The sequence below is a fragment of the Diabrotica virgifera genome, chromosome 7, assembly GCF_917563875.1.
Source record: "Diabrotica virgifera virgifera chromosome 7, PGI_DIABVI_V3a".
Lineage (NCBI taxonomy): Eukaryota > Metazoa > Arthropoda > Insecta > Coleoptera > Chrysomelidae > Diabrotica > Diabrotica virgifera.
The window spans coordinates 202,551,528-202,572,530 of NC_065449.1; positions in this window are offsets into that span (position 1 = coordinate 202,551,528).

Sequence of the window (21,003 nt, forward strand, 5' to 3'; positions counted from 1 at the left end):
CAAGTCCTATTTCTCTTTTGTAGACTGGAGTCAGACAGTGATTACTTCTTATTCGACAAATAGTTTTGATAAAGCCTTTGTTGGAAACTTGATTAAACCATGTCTTGATGGGAAGTGTAGGCTGGATTTTTTTGTAATAATTTCCTTTGTCTGAATTATTGTATTGTTCCTGCCATTTCGTCCGTTTGATAGATCTCATAATAGAAATTATGTCTCCCATAGGAAGTTGATAAGTATGCAGAGTGGATTCCTTCGTTGTTGCTTTTTTAGCCAGATCATCTACTATTTCGTTGTTTTTTATACCAATGTGTGCTTTTATCCAACACAATATTATATTTTTGCCCGATTTCAAAGCTTCACTGTTCATTGCTATGATGTCACTGATGATATAATTTTCTGCAAAATTATGTACATTATATTTCAATGTCTTTACAATGCTTTGGCAGTCTGTAAATATAACATAATTGAGTTCTTTTTGATTAATACATATTTTGTATGCTTCTTTGATTGCAATGAGTTCAGCTGTGAAAATTGTCATTTTATCAGGTAATCTGTTGTTTATTTTTATACTTTTTTGTGGGTAATATATAGCATATCCAACTTTTCCTTCCATTTTTGAACCATCCGTATATAATTTCTGATAACTCCCCCAGTTTTTTTGTACACACTGAAGGTGGTCTATTTTAGTAAGGAAGTCTGTCGCACGAATATTACTTAAATGACAGTTAACTGGAGATAAATAATCTTCATAATTTAGCTTTCGAGACGAGCTTTGTTCAATTTGGTGTATGTCGCCAATGGAATTAGAAACGTTGAGGAAGCTTTCCACAACTAAAAGCAGTTTCTTTGTTTCCCAGTAATAATGAGTTAGGTATGAGGTGGTTAAATAAACAATTTTATTTAATAGCAGTTTATCGTTAACCGCTGTTTTAACTATAAATTTCTCACTTAGGTATTCCCTGCGTAATGAAAGTGGAGGTTCATTAAGCTCACATTCCATGACCAATATAGGTGTGCTACGAAGATAACCAGTGCATAACCTAAGTGCCTTATTTTTGATCCTCTCGATTTTTTGGAGTACAGAGTATGATGCTGAGCCATAAAAAATAGATCCATAGTCTAAGATTGATCTTATCAAATTTCTGTATAGTAATATTGATATGTTTGGATCAGCTCCCCAGTTACTGACACTTACAGTCTTCATGATATTCATTGCATTTTCCATTCTTCGTAATATCTAATTTGTGTGTTCTTTCCAATTTAATTTGGAGTCTAAAAATACGCCAAGAAATTTTATTGAAGTTTTATAAGGAATACTAGTATTATCAAATTGTAGATGGCTTTGAGGAACATATCGTTTTTTAGTAAAGGTAACAATGGTTGATTTACTCTCTGATATTGTTAAGTTATTATCGGTAGCCCATTTTTTTATAATATTCAATGTCGATTTAAGGTAGTTATTACATCTATCTATTGACTTATTTTCTGCATATATCGCAACATCATCAGCGTACTGTAGGATTTTTATGTGTTGAGGAAGTTTAGTTTCTAAGTCAGCAGTATACAGTATATATAATATAGGACTTAGGATGCTACCCTGAGGTAGCCCCAAAGATGTGTATCGGGAGTTAGATTGATCTCCATTTAATCTAACGTGAACTGCTCGATTAATGTATAAGTTAATGATGTTCCATGTTACTATCTCGGGTATTCCTATTTCCAACATTTTCGCGTATAGTATGTGAAGATTAACGTTGTCGTAAGCCCCTTTTATATCTAAGAACAAAGCACTAACTGCTTTCTTATAAGTAAAGGAACTATAAATGTCTATTAAAAAGTGGCAGAGGCTATCTTGTGTGGATTTACCTTTTCTAAAACCAAACTGACTTCTTGGTAATAGGTCGTTCTTTTCTAGCCAAAATTCCAGACGGTTTTTAATAAGTCTCTCATATGTTTTTAGTATACAGGAAGCCAGACCGATTGGACGGTAAGAATCCCAATTCTTTGATGATTTTCCTGGTTTTAAAACCGGGATAATAGTGTAAACGTGCCAATCGTCAGGAATCTTTATTTCATTATATATATCGCATCGGCGCATCCAAATTTCATTATATATATTTAGTAGTGCAGCCTTACCAATTCTTGAAAGATTTGATAGCATCGAGTAATGGATATTATCGGCACCTGGTGCTGAATTTGAGTTTTTCTTCAACGCAAAGTTTAGTTCAGTGGAACTACTAAATCAGGAATTACTAACTTTAAATCAGGAATTACTAATTCTGCAGACGGCGGTGTGATATTTTGATGGAACTCTTCTATCCACGAAGCTTCCGACAGAATAATAGGGACTTTGTTCTTTGTTTTTCTATTTTTTATTCGGTTAACTTTTGACCATACATCTTTAATAGGGACTGACCTATTTAGGGATCCGACATAATCTCTCCAGCTATTTCTTTTAGTTTGTTTAGTGATCTTCTTGACATGTGCATCATCTTTTTTATACTTAAGTAGGTTTTCATGGTTTGGATTTTCTTTGAATATACAAAAACTTTCCTGTCTTCTTCTGACTGCTTCTTCACATTCTAAATCCCACCAGTATTTTCCTCTGGAAGTCGGTTTTTTTATTTTAAATTTGGGGATGCAGTAGGATGCAGTTGTATTTATATTGTGCAAAATTTGTTCATAAGAATTTATATCTTTAAATTGAGAGAATACATCTTCCGAATACTGTTCATATAATTTCCAGTCGGCAGTCTTTAAATTCCACTTTTGTGAATATGGATTATATGTATGAGTTGGTTGATCCTCTAACTCTACTCTTATAGGTGTATGGTCTGAACCAAATAGGTCTTGAAGTGTTTTCCAAGTGATCAGGTGGTTTAAGTCAGGAGTACAAATGGTCAGGTCTATTGCCGATTTCGAGAAGTTCCTAAAGAAAGTAGGAGAGCCATCATTTTTGAATATTAAATTATTATCGTCTATACAGTCCATCAAGATTTTACCTTTCATATCTGTTTGGTTGTCTAGGCCCCAGGCAATGTGGTGAGCATTAAGGTCACCTCCTATTATAAATGGTCTTTCTATAGATGTTATGAAATTGTTCCATTGTTGTAACAATAACTTGGTTCCTGGGGGAACATACATAGATATAAATGTGACAGTATATGACTTAAACTTTATTTTTATTGCTACTTTATTGACGTTTATTAAATCTACTTTCATGGTGACTTCCTCGTAATATAGGTTTGAATTTATTAAAATTGATGAGCCACCGCCAACAGTTACTGAAAAGCGGTCGTCTCTGACAATATTGTACCCGTGAAAGTTATAATACTTTTCTGGTTTAAATCTAGTTTCTGATAATAATGCGATATCAACTTTCTGGTCTTCTAATAGGTGGATAAGGTTTTCTCTATTAGAGTTAGCCGATCTACAATTCCATTGACAAATTACCAATCTATTCATTATTATATAAGAGAGAACTTAAAACTGATTGAATTGAATTTACTAGAACTGATTTTTCTGGAATTTCAAAATTTTTGTGATTTATATTAGAGATAATACTTGTAACTATATTTGATATTAATTCTGTTAATTCTTTTGATGGTTCATGTATTTTAGATCCTTGTTCTGGATTAAATGTAGATTGATACGAAGAAGAGGTGATAATACCACCAGGTCTGTTGGACATGGGGTTTAACTTTATTATTTTTTGATGTTCCATTGTTACTTGGTCTGGTGAGGAAGAGATAGGTCGTTTGTATTTTGGTGGTTTTATTATTGTATATCTATTTGAAACTGAAGGTAGAGCGAACTGATTGGAAGATGTTTGAGACGTGGACAATTGAGTAAAGGAATATGAAGAGGATGGTGCATTCATATTTGGAGTTTGATGAGAATTTATTGAGGAATTATTGGCTGCTATAGATGCATAAGTTATCTTAGGAAAGAGTTTAATTGTTTCCTTAAAAGATAAGCTGTTTTCAGACATATAATGTTTTATTTTCTTTTGGCGATCAAATTCTGGGCATATCTCCCATTCATTAGTGAAGTGTTCACCTTCACAGGATAGACATTTTTTGTTAAACGATGATAAAGGACAAGAATCGGAAAGGTGAGATTCATGACACTTAAAACAGCGAGGATTACTTTTACACTGCTTACTCATGTGCCCATACCTATAGCAGTGGTAACAGATAATTACGTTTTGCTGGTATTTTTCAACAGTGTGTAAGACATGATTAATTACTACATACTTTGGTATATTCTGGCATTTAAAAGACACAATAACTGATTTTGTTGGATTAAATATTACTTTGTCATCTGCTACTATTTTTCTTGTTATTCGTTTCACATACTCAACCGAGAATTTGCAATGGTGATCAAATTCCTTTATTCTATTTTTAAGATATTCTTCCGATATATCTGAATCTATATCCCTTACTACACCTAGTTTAAACAATTGAAATTTTGGAATGTATGCGGTCAGATTTTTTTGAATAAGGAATTTGGAAGTAACTAAAGCATTTGCGCTACTATAATTTTTAAATGAGACCCTAACTCGGTTGCGTCCGATTGAGTCAATTTTTTTTATATAATTGTCAATTTCTGGATGTAACGTAAATAGGATCTCGCCTATTTTAACAGCGTTTAATTTTCCTGTAAAATTTAAACTGGAGTTTTCAATGAAAATGTAAAAAGGTCCTAAATCAATTTTTTCGTATAAATAAACAGGCCTGGTTTTTTCTGGTTGATCTGAGTTTACTAAAGTATTTTGTTTTTCATTAAAATTGTTAAGATTAATACTGCTACTTATCTTATTTTGAGGCTGGTTGGGTAGAAATCCATTTAAATCTTGTAAATCACAGCTACTATCCATCGAATTCTCAATATCAGGCGGTTCGCCTCCACTAGATGACTCCATAGAGGAGTTTTCAAGTAACGTTTAACTTATGAACACTTTCAAAATGTAAATTAAATAAGGAAAAGTTTAACAAAACTAAACAAACTAAATTAGAACGGTATAAATCAAATAATCCGCCAAAAATTAATATTTTTCGGAGAGATTTCCAAATTTAAATTAACTTTGACAATTATTTTGACGTATGGTAAATCCATTTTAAAACAAAAGATGTAGTTAATTAATGTCCTTATATAGCATTGTAATTTCATGACAGTTCGGTCTGGTACTTATCTTATAATTAATGTATTCCATGATTGATTATTACCCATTTATTTACAGGGTGTTCAAAATTTACAGTTTCATTATTGGATTATTCAATGTGTCATATGCTGCTTATTTTAAATAGAACACCGTATATTTATAAATTATTATACTAAACAAAGGTTCCTATTTCGAATGGTATATGGACGTTCTATAACTAGAAGTCATAGTTTCTGCGTAATTTACAATTTTCTTAAACGATAAATCGATTTTAAAAATGTTTATTTTAGAGTCAGGCTCGATTTTTAAACCCAGTATCTTGGCATAGTTGGTATAAACGAGTGTAGTTGTAAATAAAAATGTATACCTACTTTTAGTTGCTGATTTGTAAAATAATTTTTTTGGTTATTGAAACTAATTAAATGCATAACGAAATAAAGAATTTTATTAAAACAAATACATAAATAACACAAAATGAACCACAACTTACTATAAGTAAAAAATTATCAGTTAAGTAATAGATATTCAAAATGTTTGCTTTCTTGTGCAATACAAAAAGGGATTTTATCTCCAAATGATTTGCTTACATTATTTAGCATAGATGGTGTTATAGACGCAAAAGCGTTTGAAATTCTTATGTGAATATCATCTGGAGTAGTAGGAAGTGTAGCATAATATAAAATATTTTTAATATAACCCCATTTAAAAAATCCATCTTTGTCAATCCTGGTGACCTAAGTGGCTTTCGTAGGTAGCGTGATTGTTCATTTTTAGGAACAATTAAATTTGAATATCATACACGGATGTTTATATTTTTGATAATTACCAGACCGTACTGTAATAAAATGACAATGTCATACAATGACATTAATTAACTACATCTTTTGTTTTAAAATCGATTTAAAGATTAAGAATTTAAATAATTGCAAATTACGCAAAAACTATGAGACCTAGGTATAGGATATCCATACACCATTCGAAAGAGGTAAATCTGTTTAGTATAATTATTTATTAATGTACAGGGTGTTCTATTTAAAATAAGCATAATATGACATATTGAATAATCCAATAATGAAACTGTAAATTTTGAACACCTTGTAAATAAATGGGTAATAATCAATAATGGAGTACATTCAACCATTATCCAACTTTTTAAATGTAGAAGTAATTTTTTTTATAATTTCTTAATTAACTTGAGAATAAGCCTTCTTTTAAAACTTTAAATTTTAAGAAAAGTCAACATAACTTAAAACACTCTATATATAGGTATAGGGAAGCCTTATAAAACTATACCTTATATTTTGCGGATAATTAAAAAATGCAATAAAATACAGGGTGTTTCATTAGAAAAAACATAACTTTGATACATCGCCATTTATTGGAACACCCTGTATATTTCAAAATAATTTTAAAATGTAGTTTTGATCAACTTACAAACAATTGATTTAAAATTTTTTTCAAATCTTTTGCCATTTCGCTGTAATCTTCCGTCCCGTTAGTGGTGACCCACCCTGTATAGATTTTAAACAAGCTTTTGATAGTGTGAAAAGAGACAAAATGGTGGAAGACATCCGTAATCTAGGTATAATAACAAAATACATCAGCCTCATAAAAATGACGTTGCAGGGTTCAAAAGCCGCAGTTAGAGTAGATGGAGAACTGTCTCCCCTGTTTGACATTAACATGGGGGTGAGGCAGGGAGACGCACTTTCAGCCATGCTGTTCAATTGTTCAACAAGAAGAAACTAAAACGACAAAGAGGATATTACGATGAAAGCCGGTAGGAAGGCGAAAAAAAGGAAGCCCAAGTACGAGATAGTTGGATGACGTGGTAGAAAACCTGAAAACTATGAATGTAAGAAAATGGAGGAGAGGGGCACAAAATAGGTCTGAATGGAAGGACATAGCCAGAGAGGCAAAGACCCATCCAGGGTTATGATGTCAAAAGAAGAAGAGGAAGTTTTTTTTATATAGTATATAAATTATTGTCAGCACTGAATACACATATAGTCAAAAATAATCCTATTTATTAAATTAATGAATAATTTACGCGATTATACAAAACTGTTATTCAAAACGTGAAATAAATAGCCATGTCGTTCGTTGCTGATGACGATATCACTGTCAACTTATGTTTACACCTACTGCATAGCTTATGTTATTTTAGTATGGTTTCTTCTTCTTTCTTCTTCTTAACTCAGGCAAGACTCGTTCGTCTCTGGCACTTGGTCATAAAACCTTTGTACCAGACCCTGTTCTTCTCCTTAAACTTTAATAAGTCCTGTGGCCTCAACGAAGGCCAACAGTTTTGTTATTGGTAGTTTTAGGATTTCTTCTGGTTCAAACCTCATTTGACCAGTGAAGTTCTGCCTTACATCACCTAGCACACTGCAATGGTATAGTATGTGTATGGCAGTCTCTTCTTCCATTTCGCACTTTCTGCACCATGGTTCATTTACCTTACCTAGTTTGTATAGGTGATTTCTTAAACGGCAATGTCCAGTCACCATTTCAGTGACCGTTTTGATCTCTCGTTTATTGAGGTTCATCAAACTATGCGAGAGTATTTTATCAATATTCTTGATTATTTTTTAGTCTGGATTTGCCCTTGAGTGGTTCTCCATTTATTTTGATGATCCTTTATCAGCCATTTCTGAACCTCGTTTTTCATAGCATCTTTAGTGATGAAACAGACAGGTTCTGGGCATTCAGAAGTTTCTCTCGAGCCTTGTTTCGCTAACATATGTATCTGCTCGTTCGTTCCCATACACCCCTTCATGACCTGGCACCCATATTAAATACACTTTATTGTCTTTTGCCAGGTTATTGAGGAGATCTTTGCAGTTTCTCACCAGTTTTGATTTGGTGAGAGGGTTCATTGCAGCCAGAATAGACGATTAACTATCTGTGTAAATGTTGATTCTCTTAGCTTTAGAGTCTTCATTAATGATTTTCAATGCAGGCCACCAAAGCAAAAACTTCAGCCTGGAACACCGTTGTGTGTTGACCTAGGCTGTAAGATTTATTACAGTTGCATGTTTGCCCAAAGACTCCTGATTCAGTACCATGGGCAGTTTTAGATCCATCAGTGAAACATATTGTCCCCATTAATATTTGGAACTTTTTGTTCTCTAGATGGTATAATTGTGTTAATCTTCTCAGTGAAGATCAGTTCTGATGTCATCATATCTTAGCTCATCATAAAGATGGATTCCTCAAGTATAGCCCCAGTAATGTTTGTGTGGCTATTCAATACATAATTCCGCCTCTAAGTATTGTTTACTTTGAGTCTCAGGATGGTCATAAAGGCTACCGCCGAAATATATAATTCCAGCGGAGGGAGACCTGTGATAGCCTCTAATGAAGCCGTTCCTGTACTATTCAAGGCTCCTGTTACATTTAGAAGCGCTTGTCTTTGTAGGGTGGTGAGAGTGGTCACACAAGATTTCAAAGCCGTCTTTCTCCATATCTGTCGGTCATATCACTGATGTGTATAACCAACAGATCACCTTTGGTTTCAATCGCCAGGTTTTACCTGCAACTCGTCTGCAGTTCCAGAAGAGTCGCTTAGCCCTATTGGTTATATTGGTATTATGAGTATTCCAATTGAGTTTCGAATCCAGGGTTACCCCTAGATACTTAACCTCATTGGTTCTTTCCAGTACCTTTCCAAATAATTTCAACTCACTCAGTCCAGTAAGCTTCCTCTTATTTGTAAACGCTACCACTTTAGTTTTAGAAGGGTTCACGGAGAGGTTCTCTTTCAGACACCAGTTCTCTATGTAGTGAAGGGCATATCGCATCTGATACGCAACAGTGCTGGGAAATTGTCCCCTAGTTACTATTACAATATCATCTGCGAAACCCTGGACCCAGATTCCTTGGGCGCTTAGTCCATGAATCAGATCATCGACAACTATATTCCATAATGACGGTGACAATACACCGTCTTGAGGGCATCCCTTAGTTGCATCCTTTAGTATGGAATTATAATAAGCAATTTCTTGCATATTTTTTATACAAAGTTTCAATGTTTCTCACCTGTCAAACTTTCTTTTTTTAAACAAAAGATTATTGTCTATTATGATTTTATGGGTGTATGGGTGTTATGATTTTTGTGTTGAAAAATTTTTGTGGGTGTGCAAAAATGTCGTACATGCTGAATATAAAAAATAATTCCGAGAAATTTTCCTTTTCTTCTCTGAATGTGATTTATAATATTTTTTTTTCTATATATCTTCTTAATTGTAATAATTTAAACACTATTTTTATAGCAGTATTTCAATACATCGCAAAAATATATCTAAAAAACATTATAAAATCAAAATTATCTCTGCATTTTAGCATCGATACGTTACTGACTAACGAAACCCTCTAGGTACCCATTCCCTCTAATGCTAATTAGAGGGAATTAATCACCTTTTCTTATTATAAATTTATACAATAACGAAACACCAGGTCCCTTTTATGGCCAAAATTACAATGTGCACTTATCTTTTCATTAGATCATCTTGTAACTACCACTCTCAACTTGTTGGACATGTTCGACATGCTGTCTGCCTTTGTCTTGAACTGTTCGGGATTTACACATATTATGTATTGTGGTATGGAGCTTCACCGTCATTGTTCATCAGGTTTAAATGGTCGATTTAACTAGTCTATTCAAATTTATTAGAACATTTTCTTCATATAAATAAAGTAGAGCAAGGAGCGGGATGTTAAGGGATAGTGATGCGTAAGATATAGCCTCTCCTGTTCAAATGCCAACCTCACCTGCTCGTATGGTGATCTAGATCATGGTCATCTGGTTCTGGTACATCCTGCTAGACAACTAACGAGGCTCTGACGTCCGAGTGTTTGCCGGGATAAGCAATCCACCATTTACTGGCCAACGGCTTCGGGCGGACGAGCTGGTAAATGGAAGGGCACTCTGTTGTCCTGAGACTGGGAAACTGGTCTCAAAGGCGGAAGAACCAAGAAAGTGGTCAACGGCATCAGAATGCAGAAGGCAACGAGAAACCACTGCATTAAAGGTCCCTGATGACATCTCTAGAAAAGCTATCATGGCAAATCCAACTAAAGTGGAAATAGTTACTAATCATGGAATACAGAAGCCAAGATTCGGCAGGGGAGGTGATCCACCTTTAGACCACAGGGCCTCCCAGGTCGTAACCCAGCGAAACCCCTGTGACAGAATTGGAAAAGTGTCTCTAAGAACAGCAGAGTTGATTATTAAAATATGTACCTGGAATGTGAAGACAATGTATCAGGCTGGAAAAATTCATAATACCATTCAAGAAATGACCAGACTCGGAATCGGTATAATGGGCATAAGCGAAATGAGGTGGCCAAATAGTGGTGCTTGTATTGTTGACAACCATATGGTATACCACTCAGGAAATGACGATGGTCAACATATATATGGGGTTGGAATAATCGTGTCTCCCCAATTACGTCAATATGTTACAAATGTTATACCTATTTCTGAAAGATTAATAATAATCCAACTGAATACTAGCCCCGTCAAATTAAATATATTACAAGTGTATGCCCCCACAAGCGATAAACCAGAAGAAGATCTAGAGCAATTCTAAGAGTTGTTGATAAAGTCACTTAAACGACTTAAAAAAGAAGATATAACTATCATTATGGGTGACTTCAATGCGAAAATTGGTAAAGGGAGAAGCGGTGAATTCATAGGTGATTTTGGTCTAGGACAGAGAAATGAAAGGGGAGACAGATTAAAACTGTTTGTAGAAGAAGAAGAATTTACAATAATAAACACATTCTTCAAACTACCACCAAGACGCTTGTACACCTGGGTCTCCCCGCAAGATCAACCAGGAAACGTAATACGGAATCAAATTGACTACATAATGGTGAACAAGAGATTCCGTAATGGATGCCTATCGGTTAAGGGTTACCCCGGTGCTGACGTATCATCAGATCATGTTCCTGTTGTTGGTAAATTTAGGTTTAGATTCAAGAAGGTTGCAAAAAAGAACAGCAACAAAAAGTGCGATATGAGAATACTAAAAGATAAGAAAACAAAAGAGACAGTCGCACAGATTCTTTCAGAGAAGCTAATTAATGTGGAGCAAACATATAATGCCGAAGAATCACTCCAAAATATATGTGAAACCTTTAACAACATCAGAGAAGAACATCTAATAGAAAAGAAAGAGATGAGAAAAAGTTGGATGAACGACAATATACTACAACTTATGGAAGAAAGAAGAAAATCAAAAAACAACAAAATAATGTACAACACGATTCAGAGACAAATAATAACTGAAATAAGAAAGGCCAAAGAAGATTGGTTAAAATCACAGTGTGAAGAGATAGAGTCGTTAGAGCAAAAATATGATACGTTTAACATGCATAAAAAGGTGAAACAAGCAGCTGGTCTTCAGAAATCCAACACAGCTAGCAAATTGCGAGACCAACAGGGGAATATCATCACAGACAGAAATCAAGAAATCTGCAAATGGACAAAATACATACAGGAACTTTTTGATGATACTAGATCCGAACAACCTCCATCCTACATATGTGATGACCACTTACCAATCACATCAGGTGAAGTGGAAAGAGCAATATCACAACTAAAAGATGGCAAAGCTCCTGGACCTGACAATGCATATGCTGAACTCATAAAACTATTTGACACCGACGGTACTCAACGCCTAACCAAAATATTTAACGACATATATAAGAGGATCGGAACGTATTTCCGGCTGCAATGCTATTCAAATGGGGATTCATTTTTTTCAAATCCTGAGAAAACTAATAAATATTTTTGAAAAATTTAAACGCAGAATAAAAGATTACGTTATTAGCGAGGGCCGAAAGTCCCTGAGAACTTCTATAATGTTTATTTTAATAAGTTACAGGGATGAAAAACTAAGAGAAAAGTTAGTGTGATTTTTAATTTCAAATATCTCATTCAAAATAAACTTTTTATTTATTCTAAGGGACTTTCGGCCCTCGGTAATAATTTAGTCTTTTATTCTGCGTTTAAATTTTTCAAAAATATTTATTGGTTTTTTCAGGATTTGAAAAAAATAAACATAATGCCGTGGTAATATTTTCCAAATCTATCTTTGTCTTACAACGCACTCAGCCGAATATAATATTGTCAGCATATATTGTCAGTCAGACACTGACAATCAGTGACAATTTTAAATATTTGACATTGCATCGGGAATATGTTGAGTTATTGATTAAATATTATTGATATATAGTGTATTTGATAAATAATTTATTTAAGACGTGAACTTAATAAAAAGTTATTTATTGTGTATTATTTGTGGAAGATCCAAGCAGAGAATACATCAGGATAATATATATTCTGTGATCCAAGTATTTTGTTGTTAAAGATGTTCAAAATTGTAAGCGTTCCATTTCAATATATTATTAAAAAATCACTTTAACACTTTTCCTCTTTTCTCGATTGAGTATTAGTTTTTGTTGTACAAATAAATTATTACAATCACTGAATACATAGTTAGTGAAAAAATTATCACATTTATTACCTGAATTAATAATTTGCAATTATAAAAATAACAGTTATCCAAGAACATTCAAAAGCCATCTCTTTAAATTAATGATGACATTTTCAAGTAGAATGACATTCTAATAATGTTTACATATCCATACCAATGTGAATTTTACTACACGTCATTTGCCGTGTAAAGACAGAAAAAGTAGGGATTCACGTAAAATATTTGCGAATTATGTACCCATAGCCTTAAGCGGAGTAATACCAAAAGCATGGTTGAAGTCGACGTTTGTTGCTTTACCAAAGAAAACAAAGTCAGTATCCTGCAGTGATTTCCGAACCATCAGCTTAATGAGCCATATTTTAAAGCTATTTCTAAAAATTATAGATCAAAGGATATATAGACTGTGCGAAGAAAAAATCAGCCGAACACAGTTTGGTTTTCGAAATGCAGTGGGTACAAGAGAGGCTATATTTAGTATACAAGTGCTATTTCAACGATGTAGAGACGTGAATTGCGATATTTATGCATGTTTCATTGATTACCATAAAGCGTTCGATACAGTAAAGCACGACAAGCTGATGGAGATATTAACCAATATTGGAATAAACACCTGTGATTTAAGGATTATCAGCAATCTGTACTGGAATCAAACATCATCTATCCGGACAGAGGCAGGAGAATCCGACGATATCAAAATCAAACGTGGGGTCCGTCAGGGATGTATACTATCCCCACTGCTGTTTAACATCTACTCTGAGGAAATCTTTCAAGAAGCATTGGATGATGTTGAAGCCGGAATTAGAATTAACGGAGAATGTATCAATAATATAAGATACGCAGACGACACTGTGGTATTCGCTGACAGTTCTGAAGCGCTACAGGAGTTAATGAGCAGAATCCCAGAAGTCAGTCAGAGATACGGACTTTCACTAAACACTAAGAAAACCAAATGTATGATGATCTCTAAGAATGAACAGCAATTTGGACGAATCAGTGTGAATGGTCAACAAATAGAAAGAGTAAAAACATACACCTACCTTGGTACGAACGTCAATGAAAATTGGGACCATTCTATAGAAATCAGATGTAGGATAGAGAAAGCAAGATCTGCATTTCAAAAAATGGCAAAGTTGTTCAAATGTCATGATTTGTCGATACCCATAAAAGTCAGATTACTACGATGTTATATATTTCCTATACTGTTGTACGGAGTTGAGTCGTGGACTCTCACAGACGCCACCTGCAAGAAAATTGAGGCTTTTGAGATGTGGCTTTATCGTCGAATCCTGAAGATATCTTATACCGACCACATTACTAATGAGGGTGTTTTGCTGAGAATGAAAAAAGAAAAAGAGCTGTTAATCAAAATAAAAACAGCCAAAATCGAATACCTCGGTCACATCATGAGGAACAGTGAGAGATATGGACTGCTGCAACTGGTCTTGCAGGGAAAAGTAGAGGGAAAGCAAGGACCAGGAAGGCGAAGAATTTCCTGGCTGAAAAATCTACGAACGTGGTTCAACACAACCACTACAAATCTTGTCAGAGCAGCAGTGTGCAAAGTGCAGATTGCCATGATGGTCGCCAACATCCGAAACGGATAGGCACTACAAGAAGAAGGAGCGATCCAGAGTTATAAGGATGCAGATATCCTTATACAGAGATGTAGAAGAGAAAAACATATTAAATGGGAGGGGGTATGATTTAAAATCAACATTTCAAGCATATTTTTGTGATTTTTTTTTAAACATGGTAGCAATATTTTATTTTTAAATTAAATTAACATATTCGGTACAGTTCAAAGAATATTCAAAACACATTTCAAGGCAAGATATTGAAAAATAAGTCACCAATGGCAAATTTTTACAGACTCCTCAAAAAATGGGTTTTGCTGTGGACCCAAAAACTTTTTATTGAATCATGCGAAACAAAAAATGCGAAAATATTTTATTAATACCACCTACCACCTAGCGCTACCTTAAAAATCGGTCATTTTTGATATCTCGAATTTCCTAAACCTCTTATCCGATTTAAATGATTTTTAATATTGTTGCGAGACAGGTAAATTCTCATTGCATACAGCGTGTACCAATCAAACTGTGGAATGTTCTAGCATTTATATAATACTGGAATTAAAACTCAACTATAGCCTCTCGTTTTCTTAATATTCTTTTTTTAAATTAATTCGCTTGTGTTGGACAATAAAATGGTTAGGTGCTTTAAAAACTAGCCTTGTTTTTGGTCAATGCAGGGTGTTTTTTTTCTTACAAACTGACGATTTATTTATTGCTCTAAAACCGTTTAGGATATGCAAATGAAATTTGGTGGGTCTTAAGAAATAGTTATTGCGCATTTTCTGATAAACAATTAGAAATTTAATATTCACTATTGGAGCGCATAAGGGTAATATAACCCCTATGTGCGCTCATGGTTAACATAAAATTCTTAATTGTATGTCAAAATATGCACAATAACTTCCTCTTAAAACCCACCAAATTTTATTTGCATATCTCAACCGGTTTTAGAGCAATAAATAAATCGGCAGTTTGTAATAAAAATTTCAACACCCTCTATCCCGGAAACGAAGCATTTGCGGACATACGTTTATAAAGAAAACTGTCATTATTTTTTCATGAAGGATTAGCGCTTAAACTTTGCCATACTTCTTTAATATCACCCTCTATTGATGAAAAACAAGGCTAGTTGTTAAAGTACCTAACTTTTTATTATACAACAGAAGCGAATGAATCAAAAAACAGAATATTAAGAAAGGATGTGGCTAAAGTTGGGATTTAATTTCAGTATTTTCTAAATGCTAGAATATCCCACAGGGTGACGCGAATTTTGAACTCACAGAAAGAGAAAACACATTTTGAAAGAAAAAAAGAATGTGTGTGTACTTTGTACGCACGTAAGAAGTTATATTTCTATTATTATGATTTCAACGAAATTAATATACTTAACAGGTTATTTGTATTTTATTTAAATATTAAACTAACTTTCTTTACCTTTTTCTTCTTCTTAGCCTTCTACCGTCCACGTTTGGACATAGGCCTCTCCCAACTCCTTCCATCGGTCTCTATCCTGAGCAACATATTTCCAATTCGTTCCGGCTACTCTTTTAATATCATCAACCCATCTCATCTGTGGTCTTCCTCTCGGTCGTTTACTTTGGTAAGGTCTCCAATGTTGTATCGTGGCATTCCAACGTTGGTCTTTTTGTCTAACAGTGTGGCCTGCAAAGCTCCATTTAAGTTTGGCAACTTTTGTTGTTATGTCCTCGACTTTTGATTTTGATCTTACTCAGTCGCTCCTCTTTTTATCTGACAGTCGTATACCTAACATTGCTCTTTCCATAGCTCTTTCTGTTGTAGCTAGTTTATTCATATTTGCCTTGGTTAGGGTCCAGGTTTGACACCCATATGTCATGATAGGAAGGATGCACTGGTTGAACACTTTGGTCCTCAAATATTGAGGTATTTTGCGGTTCTTAAGTATCCAACCAAGTTTTCCAAATCCTGCCCATGCTAGTCTTGCTCTCCTATTAATTTCCGCACTTTGGTTTTCTTTGTCAAGTTTCAGGATTTGGCCTAGGTAGATATATTCCTGGACTTTTTCTATCTCACTGCCATTTATAGTTATGCGTCTGGGGTCATCTGTGTTTGTCATTATTTTTGTTTTCTTCATGTTCATTTTTAGACCGACGTATTGGGAGCTGCCTGCGAGTTCCTCTATCATAATTTGCAGTTCCTCGAATGAGCTCGCTATAATCACAATGTCGTCAGCGAATCTGAGGTGATTTAGCTTCTTGCCATTAACGTTAATGCCATAGGTTGACCAATTTGTCGTTTTGAAGACGTCTTCTAGTGCTAGGTTGAAAAGCTTTGGCGATATTACGTCTCCTTGTCTCACGCCTCTCTTAATAGGGATGGGATTTGTATTTGGTCTAGTTGTACTATCATAGTTGCATTTTCATATATATTATTTTCTTTACCTACCACTTTTAAATTTTTTTTATTAAAACGATACCAAAATTATAAAAAAAATATGAATTGTCCGAGATTTGAACCCGGAACCTTTTGATCTCCGGTCACACGCTCTATCACTGCGCTATCTCCCTTTCGCTTTGACAGGATACAAGATTTCTCATACATTCTGACAAATTTAATACAAAAATACTTTAAATAATATACTTACTATTATTATAAAATATCTTATTCCCGAGGAAGACAAATCCAAAGACACAAAAATTATAATAAATAATACATTTACTAAAAACACTAATATATTCTTTTCACACCTTTTCTTGCACTGATATATTTATATATAACTTGAAAGATTCAGCAACTAAACGGCATACTGTCTGTGTGCGCATGCGCGCAGAATTAGGAAATTTTACCCTCAATCGCGCCTAAAGAAGTATAACTTCAAAAATCGCAGTTTGATTGGTACACCCGGTATACAATGAAAAGTTAAGTTTCTAGCGATAATATTATTACAGCGATATTGTCAAAGAAGAAGGCTGCAATGTGATAAAAAATCACTTAAATCGAACAACAAGTTTAGGAAATTCGAGACATTAAAAATGATCAATTTTAAGGTTGTGCGTAATTTTTTCTTGGAGAAGTGTATCTAAGAGAAATCTATACATTTCAGGTAGATTGGAAAAGTAGTTTTTAAGTTACAATATCCAACGACTTTTGCAAAAGCAGCTTTGAGAAACACACGTTTAAAATAATTTTGACAACTCTTCTCTGCCACATTTCGCATTAACAAATTTTGATTGCACTTGGCTTTAAATTTTAATAAAACATTTATGAAAAGCTTATGTACATATTGAAGGTAACTATAATAAGAGTGAAATTAATTCCCCTCTAAGCTTTAATTAAAAACTCAATTAAAACTGCTCTTTATGCGAAATATTTACGTAATGGTAGGAGAGCAAAGTATGCTAAATATGCAGTCACTCGAGCGTTATAGGGACCTATTGGGTTATGAAGAGTAGGTCCTAAAACCAAAAAAAATTAAGTGAAGTTTTCCATTTTAGTGGGGGGCTTTCCATTTTTAATTTAGTTTTTCATTTCCAACAATCGTTTTTTTTTTATTATAGCGCCATCTGTGCATAATTCCAAAAAATGTCTCGAATAAAAGTTACTTATTTTTACGTTAGGAATCCAAATCTGAAATAAAAAATGGGGGCTCCCATTTAAGATTTTTAAGTAACCTTCGTGAGGGGTCGTGTTTAGTGCCATTCGATAGATTTTTCAAATATATGGAATAAGTGTATTTTTCAGTTTTTCGATCTGATGTTCATTTCACGAAATATCGCGGGATTCGTATTTAAAATTTTAAATTTACCCCCCATCCCTCTCCGCGGGAAGTCGTGTTCGATATCACTCGATAGATTTTTGAAAAATATTGAGCACGTATTTTCTTGTTTTTCAATCTGTCATTCATTTCGCGAAATATTAGCTTTTTTCTTTTGAAATTTTGGTACTCACCCATTTCCTTACGCCCTGCTCAAATTGTTAGATTTTTGTAATATACACTGTACAAGGTTCCTCCCCATGTAATAATCTGATGCGCTCGAGTAACTGCGAAAATCCCCGCTTGAGCTCCCCTACCATTAGGCAAGGAGAGTAAAATTAAAAAATAAAATGTCCATGTAATATGCGAAGTATAACAAAATTGTAAAATATTTGTATGGGCCATTCCACGAACATACGCCTGTTTTGGATTACTTCGACAACGAATATTTTACTGTGCAAAATAAGAAGTACGAAAGTAAATGGCGCTAATAATTATTTCAATAAACAACAATGTAATTTGCAATTTACTTTCGTTCTTCGTATTTTGCACAGGTAAATATTCGTTGTCGAAGTAATCCAAAACAGGCGTATGTTCGTGGAATAGGGTATACACGATATTGTTGTTTTGAAATATATAATCTATGTGCTTTGGCAAGTATGTAATGATTTCATTTTAAATGCAATATACAATTTTTGGTGGAAATAAACCACAATTTTCATTTTAAGTTAAGTTTAATTGACGTTTCGATTTCCACTTCGAAAATCGTTATCAAAACACAAAACATTAATGTTTTATATTTTTTGGACATCAAAACTTGTTGCTTATTCCTACCAAAAATAGTAAATTTTATTAATATGTACTAAACAAGAAAATAGCTTCAAAACAATACTAATAGGGGAGTGCAATTAGAACGAAAATATGCATTGTTTCGGAAAAATTCAAACAAGCTTATATTTTTCTAAAACTTTTTTGTTAGTTTATATACATGTTAAAGTAAAATGTTCTACTCGCGGATTTGGCCGCTAATTGTTCATTAATTGTTTAAACAATAACAATTGTTTTGTATTAATAATTTTAAAAATATCGTTAAATTCATCATTTTACTTTGATCAAATATGTTTCTATTTTGTTTTTGATTATACTGAATCCAAATATGGCATTGCAATTTAAAAATTCTTATACAGAAGCACTTATGCAGTATGTCTGCGTAGCTAGGAACCACATGGAAAACTTTTTTATTATCAATTTTACGAAAAAAAGTTATTCTTCATAAAATGCTCTGGATAGTCAAAAATCTAAAACACAACCATCAGATATCAAATTTTATCAATTTTATACGAGTTATGTCAAAAATAGGAATTTCGTTAAAGAGTAAAGTACCTTTATATTTCAGAATATCAAAAAATGCTATTATGAAAAGTTGTTTGAAATTAAAAACTATGTTTAAATATACAATTACATTATTCTAATCAAAAAAAATTTTTCATTTTTTTCTCAAATTACGGATACTCATCATCATTTTATTACAATTATGATAACTATTTTATTATCACTTTTACGAAGAAAAGTTTTTCTTCATAAAATGCTCTCCCTGATCTAAAATCTAAGATACAATCATCAGATATTAAACTTTTTAAATTTTATACGAGGTATGTAAAAAATTTGAATTTTTCTTAAGAGTTAAGTGCCTTTATTATTCACAATATTTTAATTAGGAGGATGTAATTGAACACTAAAACAAATTTTTTAATTCCAAACAACTTTTCTTAATAACAATTTTCGATATTGTGAAATTTAACGATACTTTACTCTTGAGTGAAATTCATATTTTTTGACATACCTCGTATAAAATTCATTAAATTTGATATTTGATGATTTCATTTTAGATTATATTATACGATGCAGAGTATTTTATAAATAATAACTTTTTTTCGTAAAACTGATAATAAAGAAGTTATCAATAGGTTTCAAGTTACGAAGACATACTGTATAAGAGCTAAAAAAACATTTTTTTTCTGAACATTTATTATTGTTGAAGTTTATTGTTAAATGTTTTTAGGTAAGTTTTACATAAAAAAGTTTTGATCACTTTATATAAACATTTATTTAGCTGGTAATTTTCGGTTTTTTTTATTACATTATTGTTATCTTTCTTAATTTTCTCAAAAAGAAATAGTCTATTTTATTTCTAAAGTAAAATAATTTAGTACGTTTTAAAGGTTACATCCTAAGCTTACAAAAGCACTTAAAAACTTAAATAGATCTTTTCAAACTTGAGTAATACTGTCTTATAATGGTGGTAATTCTATAAAACTACGAAGATTTCAAAAATTACATTTTTAGACGTCATATCATTTGAATTAAATTTTTGAGATTTTTTTTGAATGAAACATCGTTTAGTACGATGCTTAAAAGGTAAGTTGTGCAAAATTGAGGCTTTTATAAGTAAAATTGTATGAGTTACACATTTTTAAATAATTTTTAAACAAAATTCATGTAAGGCTTATTTTCCGCCCACACCGTACTTATCCCCATTCATTTTATTTCTTTTTATTATAATCATAAGAGTAGCTTAATTATTCCTCTTTTAGGTTCAATTTGTCAAATTTCATTTGATCCATTAGTTAAAGAATTACATTAAAATAACTCTACCGTGCACTTCGCCATACGCTAGTTTACAGTGCGCCAATGTTTGTGAGAAGGGTGACTTTAGCGTTATAAATAAAATATTATAGAAGATACAGATTTAATTTTAGAAAAATTTTTATATAAGGTTTTTTTGTAAAATTTTTTAATGGTTAAGTCAGTTTTGTTGTAAAATTTATATTTTAGGAGTTATTTAAAAAAACATCAAACTTCGTAGTTCATTTGTTTAATAAAAATTGAAGCACCCGCTTCTCGAGTAGAACTTTTTGATATGTTGTTTATTAAACATTTCTTAATGAAATTACAAAAAGTTCTATCTTGTTTGATTTTTTCCGAAGTGAAAATCTATATGCACTCCCCTATAATCTGTAATTGATA